This window comes from Daphnia magna, linkage group LG2, assembly GCF_020631705.1.
Source record: "Daphnia magna isolate NIES linkage group LG2, ASM2063170v1.1, whole genome shotgun sequence".
Taxonomy (NCBI): Eukaryota; Metazoa; Arthropoda; class Branchiopoda; order Diplostraca; family Daphniidae; genus Daphnia; species Daphnia magna.
This window is the reverse complement of record NC_059183.1, coordinates 9,617,789-9,627,889: the sequence shown is the minus strand read 5'-3', so window position 1 is coordinate 9,627,889 and position 10,101 is coordinate 9,617,789. Positions and strand designations below refer to the sequence as shown.

The 10,101-nt window shown below is 35.2% G+C and overlaps 1 long non-coding RNA gene across 1 annotated transcript; it reads left to right on the top strand.

Moving 5' to 3' along the window:
• Positions 1–8,496: 8,496 nt before the first annotated feature.
• On the top strand, positions 8,497–9,689 carry LOC116916409. Its single transcript, XR_004390637.2, has 3 exons — positions 8,497–8,980; positions 9,094–9,236; positions 9,302–9,689. It is a non-coding gene; the product is annotated as an uncharacterized LOC116916409 (long non-coding RNA).
• Positions 9,690–10,101: the final 412 nt, after the last annotated feature.

Genomic DNA, 10,101 nt, shown 5'->3' with positions numbered 1-10,101 from the left:
TTATTATTAAAAAAAAAATTATTAATTTTTTTTTTTTTTTTTTTGTTTTAAGGATAAACCCACAAGACATTCTTATCTTGTTTGTTTGTTTGTGTTTGACTAGGTTTAAAGGTACTCACGGATAGGGTCTTCTGATGAAGTCCACAAATGGCATTTTTTTTTTTTTTTTTTTTTTTTTTTTTAATTTGTTTGTTTTTTTTGGGAAGGTAACTACCATAATGATATGCAAACTTGTTAGGCGATTTTTTAGGAAGAGGTGTGAACTGTCCGTGTAGTGTCGTGCCCGGATGTGGGAGCAACTATCCTCACCAGGAGAGTTGAACCGGATCCAAGGTGCCCCATCAACAAGTGACGCCTTATCCAACTCACCCATCCGCCCCCGACATTCTTATCTTTTATTTGAATTTAAAAAGGTAAAAAATCGGCCATTTTTTACTGTTTCCCGGCATTTCAACATTTCAAACATAGATGGCATCACTTGTTATGTAAACCGTAGTAACTAGACAAGACTGATCCTATAGTTTACCACGACTTTACTTTCATGATTCTTAGTGAAATAAATCCACCCCCACTTAAACTTAAACTAACCTTAAATCCCGAAGGTGCCAAAGGGGCTTTATTAGATATTTCATAAACTTTTGATATACGAACGGATCTATTATTCTTAGCCGTCATTAAATTGTATGATGTTTAAATTGTTTCTATACAATGTTTTAAGTATCATATTTATTATGGGGTAGCTCAGTAGTATAGCACTGGATTGCTAAGAATAAGGCTGATGGTTAAAATCTTTCAAATTGATTCTTGAAGATAATTTGTGCGACATTGACACATATGGATATATATATTTACTTCTAAGGTATATTATGTAAATCATTATTAATTGTCATTATTTATATATTTTTTTTACAATTTTATTTATTATTCAATAGCATGAAATTATTGCAGGTAAACATTTTATTTATTCTTAAAAAACAAAACCCGCAACTCTGGAGAATTTCAAGTTGCAGACGAAAAATTTTTCTTATTTTAATTCTTTCGGTTGTGACAGTCTGGTTTGTGTACATCTATTAGTTTCTTTACGTGTAGCTAAAAACCCCCTCTTTTTACTGTGTATTCGCGGATACTATAAGCCTATGGTGAAGGTTAAGATACCTTATTTGTTAAATATTGTTGTTCCCTAACTTCTACGGATACGTCAATATTTACTTAACTCTTACCCTTAACATTAATTACTATCTTATCGCGATTTTACCTAAGGTTACGCAACTTTATTACCTCTTGCTCAAATTAAATGACAGAAATTTTCCAGCATTGTTTTTTTATCAATACTCTTTCGCATGACCATTTAATTCTAGAACTCTGGTTCATGTTTGTGGCACCGATTGAATTAAACTTTTCCAATACGCCATTGCCATTGTTTCCAAAAATTGTGAAACCCACGCAAACACGTCTTCTTCATTATTTGTTTCCATTTAACCCATATTAAGGACAATGTATCCCCAAAAGTTTTCTATCGGATTTAAATTCGGGCTGTAAGCCTGCCACCGAAGAGCCTTGATATGATATTGCTCCAGAGCCTCTTCTCCTAGCCAGTCTTTATCTATTCCTCCGTTATGACTAAGACAACTAAAAAAAAATTATAATTAATATTTAGGATCATCTGTCATTCCTTTTTTCCTTATTAACCATCAAGCTGGAAGAAACGGAATTCTTGAGGGTAACCGATGGCTACGGCCAGCAGCGAAAATTTTTTCACGGCAAACGGCTGCATTTGGGTTTTCAAGATACTGACGACTATTCAGTTTACCAATAATTCTATGAAGAACTTCTATGCCGTCGTACGTCACGCATCCGCAGATGTTAAAGGATTTTCTTGTTGACCACAAATTGCGAGCGAGGTTGATGGAATCGTTCCGGGTTCCGTCCGTACGTCTGACGTTCTGCGGCAGGCACCCAGAAAAAATAAATGTCTTCTCATCCGACCAGATAACTTTGCTCCAAAAATCTAAATTGTAGTGGATATGCTCGGTTGCATATTTTTTCCGATTTGCACGGTGCATTTCCTTCATAAAATTTTTAACACTTGGCACCCTTTCCCACAGACCGGTCTCCAGTAGACGGCTTCCCACTGTTCGAATGGCAATATCTTTCTCTTCTGTCGTCTCCCTTATCTCTACCGCCGTATCAAATGTACTCAGTTTGGCTACAGTGACGGCAAAAAAAGAAATGACGGTTAATTAGAAAATAAAAAAAAATATCATACCAGCTGCAATAATTCTTTGGTCGTAAGCTTCGTCAGTTTCTCGTTGCCTTCCGCTTCGTCTCTTCATTTTTAACTCTTCGTAGCCCTCGTCTTGAAATCATTTAATCCATTTTTACACTATCACTCTTGACCGACGAAGGATGTGAGACATTTCGGTTACGTTATAGCCACTTAAATTATATTCTATTAATATCCCTTTCTCTGATTCAGTCAAACGAGGGGACTAGACGTTAACATCCATGTCAAAGCAAGTTCAAATTTAGCTTAATACTGAGGCTTTATTGTTACACATAAAACTAATAGAGTTGCGTAACCTTATGTAACCTGGCGGTAAATAGTATTTAATGTTAAGGGTAAATGTTAAATAAATAATTGGCGTATTTGTAGAGGTTAGGGAACAACAAAAACAAAAAAATATATTTAAAAGATATCTCAACCTCCACCATAGGCTAATACTACCCGCCAGTAAATAGTAAAAAGGCAAAATTTTTTAGCTACACATAAAGAAACTTGCAGCCGTGACTGGATATCGCAAAATAGCCAACACATTTGTGAGTTGGCTGATTTCTTTATAATTTTCATAACAATTGCCGTTTGCCTGTAAATAAAAAATACCGTTGTACGTAGCGCCATAAGACACCATGATAATACAGGCAAAAAACTTCAGGATGTATATAAGTTTGGGTGGGTACTGTACCTAAAAATCTTTCGCAATCAACCAAAACAAGACAAGAAAAACATTTTCACAAAAAATGTTGTTTACAAAGTTGTTTTGTGAAAATAATGGGAAAATAAATCACCGAAACAGTGATAACGACAACCACCACAAGGAGTAACTATATATTCTGCCTTGGTCTACTATGTAAACTCAACCATGAATTGAATACAGTTGGAATAATAAAAGAACCATTCAAATGAAAAAACAAACATTTTCCAGCATTATCACATCGCTCCCTCGACGACAAAAAATTATTGCTGTTCAACTAAATTGCTTCCGTTGACTTTTTCCGATGCAAATTAAGCCCACGCAGCATAGCAACGTTGTCAAGCAAGATTGTATCGTTTAGTGAAACAAGTTTATACTAACAAGGATTGCTTCCTTAATTATTAAACTAATACAGTATCCTACACAAAAAAGGCACCCTCCGGTAGCCCAAAAAATAAAAATAGCCATCGGTAGATGACCTATCGGCGGAAGGGTTGTAAGCGTGGGAAAGGAGAAAGGGATGTAAGGAACGAGGCTGACCGTTCCTTACACAACCTCAGCGAGTGGGCCAACATGGAATAATAGCCACATGTTAAATGTTCGTGCTTGTCACGAAGTTAATCAGCAGTCAGATTCTGTGTTATTGCCGATTCGTGTTGTAGCTGTGTAAATTTTATTTCACACATTTCTAAAAGTGTCTTTCATTCAAATTTCGTCTTCGTCAAAAAAATTCTCTGATTGAAATATAGATATAAGGGATGATTGGCAACGTCCAACAACAGAAGTAGCCTCAGCTAGTAGGTTATCATTGAATAATAGTCCAAAGTTGAATGCCCTTGCTACATCTGATGTTAATCAGCAGTCCAGAGTTAATTCATTTTCGAAGCTCGGTGTGGCTATAGCTACTTCGTCTGCTGTGGTGTGTATGGAAGGTATGTTTGACATCAAAGCTGTCTCAAAAATTATTATGTGAAAAATATGATTTTTTATTTCAATGTAGATTCCTTTCAAGATAAACAATCCAAACCAATGGATTCGAACGCAACTATTCGGATGAATGAAGATCTCTTGGACACTAACCACAATTCTATTGCTATTTCATCCCAGCTAATCTCACTCGGAGGAAAACTAGTTGCTTCTGGAGATTGTGCTTCCTCTGGTTACGGTAACTGCAATATTTCACGAAATGAATAAATTATAGCAGTTATGACTTCAATCGCACTATATTCTGTATACATTTAGATTCAGTAATTGGCGTTTCCTCTTTTTCGGTTCCCAACACTGTTTCAAATCCTTCTGTCGACCGCAATCCAATTTTACCTCTTTGTCCCCCCATGCAAATAAAAAAAAAAAAAAAAAAAAAAAAAAAAAAAAAAAAAAAAAAAAAAAAAAAAAAAAAAAAAAAAAAAAAAAAAAAATTTTTTTTTTTTTTAAAAAAAATTTTTTTTTTTTTTTTTTTTTTGGTATTATTAGGTAGTAATACCTAGTATTACCTAGATTACCGGTAATACCTAGTTTTTTTCACTACTTACCTAGTTCTACTTTACCTATTTTCTCTCCGGGCTACTTTAGTAATAATAAAACCTAAAAAAAATACCTAGTAATAAGAAAAACATTACCAGGTAATTTGACTTTTTTTTACACTGTTGTCAAATGATTAAAAACTCAAAATTTCTGTTAATTGCTATATTTTTTTTTTTTTTTTTTTTTTCCTTTCCCTACAGAGCCTAAACGGATAATTAGCTATGCAATCTAGAGAGTGAAACGTGCTAACTTCATAGTTTTAATACATTTCTAGAGCCTAATTAAGTCAGTTCATCTACTTTTGATTGACAATGTCACATCAACTTCATTACTCGAATCGCCAATAATCAGTGCTAGAAGTTCTAGCACTGATTATTTGCGATAAGCGTAGTTCAATGAGCGGGTGAATCATCTCTGCGAAGAGATTAACATTTTCCCCTTTTCACCCGCTACAATATATACTATTTTGTTTATAAGTAAAGTGGTTAGCAACGCATTTCAAGATAGACAGGATTGCATTCTTCTGACCAACAAAATTGTGTAGTTTCTGAAATGTTGATATATAAAATTCATTATTCAAGTTTTAAAAAAAATAACAAATGGTTGGGAAATGTCTGTACACAATAGCACATATAAATCAATCTGTTTTGAATGTCGGTCAATAAATAAATTGTCGTAAAATTGTCTTCTTCAAAAAAATGAAATATGTTCCAGTTTCGTTGGACTTTGTGTCATGGGATAGTTAGGTGAGGCAGTCCTATTAGGTGTCAATTTGTCCATCCTTGTTTCATACCATTAGAAATCTTATCATAAGAACTTTTCTGTGTTGAAATGAGTATTAAGTGACACCGGTACCATGCTACAAATATGTGAGAGACAACGAAATCCTTCCACCACCATCTCCTTCTACAATTAGACGATACATAAGTTCTACCGACTGCCGTTTTGGATTTAATGTACTTGCTTTGCAGAGCATTAAGGAGTCTCTTGCTTGTTTGCCAGCACATGATCGGTGGGGTTGTTTACTGTGGGATGAAATAAGTTTGAAAAAGGATCTGACGTGGGATTCACAAAAACTAGAGTGGGACGGGGTTGTCAATTTCGGTGACGAAATTGACAACAAACTTAAATATGGCATTCCTGACCATGCCCTTGTTTTATGTTTAGACCATACAAACAAAACTAGGTGCAAGATTCGCTTGCTTTATTTCTAAAGGAAATGCTTCGGGCATTATGCTCCACGACTTAATAATAAAAGCTCTTTTCGTTTTATTTGGAAATAACGCATTAGTAAAGAACTGTGTTAGCGATGGATATAAAACTAACAAAACAGCGCTTACTCTTCTAAAAAAACATGGACCATCACCAGACAGCCACTACTTCAAACATACCCTCGATTGTAGTACTACAATCTACGTATTTGTTTATTCCCCGCATCTAATGAAATACGCAAGAAGCCATATTTTAAAACACAGAAGAGTACAGGTATTTCATTTTAAAGGATTTTAAACTACTTTTGAATGTTATCCTACCAGAATCTTTTTGTAGTTTGCAGGAGCAGTTGCCGACTTCGGATGACTATGGTCATTTACGTGAAAAGGAAAAAAAAACCTAGGACTTAAAAGAGCATTTAGTTTAACGGAACGCCACATTCGACCGGATAATTGGGATAAAATGAATGTTCCCTAAGCCGTACAGCTACTCTCTAACCACGTTGCTATGACCATAAATCATTAACATTGACTACCAAAAACCTCTGCCTTATTTAAGGGTTGGTATTTCGCTGCAAAAGTTAAATTTTCTTCTTCATTATACATTTCTTTGATTTTTGAAGGCTCCGAATCAACGGAAAAGATGGGTAAACTGCTTAATGAAGTCTTCGACGTTTTAGATGGAAGATGCATTAATAAAAGAATTAAATTCAACAACTGGACAAAAAAAATTCTTGATGCCATGATGCATATTCTGAATGTAACCTTTCGGCTGTTCAGCGAAAAGGAGAAATACCCGAATTCACCAAGTGAAAGTTTTATGTCGCAAACGACATTGCTGTCTTTCATGATGAACGTTCGCAGCACTATAGCCTTGACTAAAGAGTGTGTCAATGCTAGATACATAACAGTACTTTCTGGAAAGTGAAATCAGGACCTAATTGAAGTAAGCGCAAATTTTCTAATTCCGTCTAAAAAAATTTCAAGTGGTTTTTTTTTGGTTTTTTCAAAGCGGTTTTTCGGTATTGTCCGTTCATTCGACAATCATCCAACCTGTCACTCTTAGCTGCAGATTTTTCTCATCTTGCATTAAAGAGGGGCTACGATGGGCATGGTCCTCACCCTTCTAGGGAGGGGGTTGGTTCACCAAAGGGGCTGAGATTCCAAGATACGAATGATTCCCCGCAACCCCCTCTGTGTTGCAAGATTTACGAAGAATTTACAATAGAAAAAGTTAAACAAAATTTAGATTTATTAAATTTAATTGTTTGGTTAATGAACTGTATTCAGTCAAAAATGACGGTTAATATTCTGCAATAAAAAGTTAAATAGGATAAGGAATTCTTAACATGCAAGCTAAGTAAGCGTTGACGTTTTTTAACGGTCATTTTCAAGAGCGTAAGCTTATAAAGCCAACGCTCTTTTACCATAAGTTCCTCCCCATTTTGCCTACCGGTTTGGAGGCTCATTGTCCTTAAAGATGCAAGATAAAGGCAAGCGGAATAGCCTTAAATCCAAGGAGAAATAGGACTGGTCAAAGGAGAAATAGGACGCAAAATAAAAAAATTTTTTTTTCCCCTTTCTTTTTTTTAGGGGGAAATATGACGAAAATTTCCAGTCCTATTCCCAGTCCTTTCGGTTTTGGTCAATTCACCGCCAATCTGCGAGAGTCATCGAGTGAGGTAAAAGAATCGTTAAAAGACAAGCTTTTGAAAGAACTTGCCATTAGATATGTCGTTAATTTAATAATTGATGTGAAGTCAGATTTGACAAATGATGATCCTGTATGATCTATGTGGGTATTTGCTTAAAACGAGATCTTCTGTTCTCGGTTGCCCTAATTGCAAATCACTGTTGCAAACTAGTGAAATGGAGCTACCTGCTGACTTTGCCGCAGCCGACTACACTCTTGCACGCACTCATGGTGGATTAAAACTGGTCAGTGTTGCTATGTTCAGAATTTTTCGTGTAGTAGAAAACGTTATTGAGCATTTTAAAAGTGCTAGTCACGTCTATGTCCGTCACAGTTACCAAGAATGTATTTCTAAAATCTGCTTATGTAACGTGATGTCTGTTTCTTGTGAAGATCACCTGGACATACTGCATTTTCTTAACATGGAACACCTACAGATATGTTTTTAATTTCGAGTTAAAACGTTAAAGAAATCTAGAATTTTCCAAATCTCCCATTGATGTTCATGCCTGCTCTAAACTTGCCAAGGTATCATAATGCAAATGTTTAAAAATACGTGATAATTAAATGCCTAACATTATCTAAATGTTACCCCTATTCCAATGCCAAAAACTCAGATTTAACTTATGCCTATAAATTGCCTAGCCTAAACTGTCAAGACTTTCATGAATTAAATTCAAAATAAATACTTAATGTTCATTTGTTTTTCAAGCTAACTAGCGGGTTGTACAAGTATAACGGTGTAATATATGCTTTTCAAAATAATAATTATTTCAAAGTTAAAATTGAAAAATATTCAACTTGTTATTGTACAAGCGGTACACAGACGGGGCATATGAATCCGGGTTCAGGTATAGCGCACAGCTATCAAACCCGATTGGTTTCTGCGAGTCATGTGTGTAAAATACCCCACCCTTATCCGCTAGGTGGCAATAGTGTCAGAGGCAAAAAGTCGCCTCAACGGGTTATGGGAAATTTTCCCCTAGCTAGCGAACCATCCTCTCTATGACTCTGATTCATAGCTCAGAAAATAAGTAACGGTACGTCTTGCGGCTACGAATCGACTCAACTCGTTTGACTTGGTGGTTCACCAAGAAACTTTGCATTTCGACAGTAGCCCCGATGTTGATAGCACATGGCCGCGCATCACGTGCAGCCAATCACAAGATGTTTGTATAAAGGACGGATTGGTGACCAGTTGTCAGCCAGTTGTTTATTTAGTCGAGCGATATGCGTAACGGGCGTGAGTCAGACGCAGGTGTTCAATTAGGTTAAAACCGATACGTCAATGACTAACGGCTAGTATGCGGATTACAATACTTGAGAAAGAGAATAAAAGAGAATAAAATATGTAGAAAAATAAAACAAAGAGTAAAATGCAGACGTAATAAAAAGTAAAAAGGAGTAGATTTAAGAGAAAAAAGATGTGGGCATAATAGGTAAATGTATTTGTAGGCCTTCGTTACAGTAGAATTTGAGATCAGTTGGTGAAGTACGTTTCTTTCAGATTCCTGCCTCGCCTAACAAACGGTATCCACTTGACTCAATTATTATTCAGAAAAGAAGAGCACTTTGGTTAGGTAGGTTAAACGTAAATGATTATAAAATCAAAACCAAATACTTTATGTGTAATATTTATTTTCTGTTTGGTAAGTTAATTTTTTGTCTATATTGATAACCATTCCTAACGTAGCTTGTTGCCATAAAGAAAAACCATGCTACTACGGGGATAACTATCATCCAGATTGGGCTCATTCATTAATACTGAACCAGTCTCCTTTATTATCAGCTGCAACACCTCTTCATCAAGAAGAATTTTTTCCAGCTACAATAGAGGTATAAATTCTACCAAGTTTACATGTTTTTCATATATTTATCAATAGATTACATCACTGTTGCAGATTTTCATTTTAAAATGACTTCAAGTTCAACTCAATCCAAGAAAACTTATATTTCTGACCCTGGTGATTTTAGTGAAATTTTAAGATTTTAAATCCATCCGTCGAGATCGCTAATGTGTTACTTTTACCATCTTACTTTTGTTTCTTTGGGTATTATTTAGTTGCGAAATAGTTTCTATTATATCCTATAATATAAAACGTACTATTCTGCGTTTCACAAAAAGCATGAAGGTGCAATCCACATTCAATATATTCTGGTCTAGAAGCCCCATTCATCCATTGCATTGGCTTTTCCGTTACAGACAGTTCTCTCTTTTGTGCACTGATTTATTCAGCTGAAATTACACAGCACCTACATGGCTACAGCATTCATTTAGACTGTGAGAAAATATATACTGTTAATAAAGAAGTAACATGTCTAAACAAAAACTAGTTATCTATTCTTACTCTCCAATACAGTCGCAATGTCCTGTAATAACACTGCCTGCTTGGTTAAAAGAAACCCAAGGTCTTAAAGATGGTAGACTAAATACCATGAAATGATCAACTTTCGCAACTCAAATCATGTTTGAGTTGGCTGATTTAAAACATTAAAAATAAAAAAATAATCCGTTTCGAATGATGATTGTATATGATCTAAAATTTTTGTAATTCTTCGTCTCTTTCTTAGTGTATATACTCTTTCCATAGACTCGATAGTTCCAAACGTCACCTCTTTCAACTGGTGGAATCACGTTTTCTATGACTGATCTAGAAGAACAGAATGTATTACTTATTGTTTACGGACAATCACAACCAAT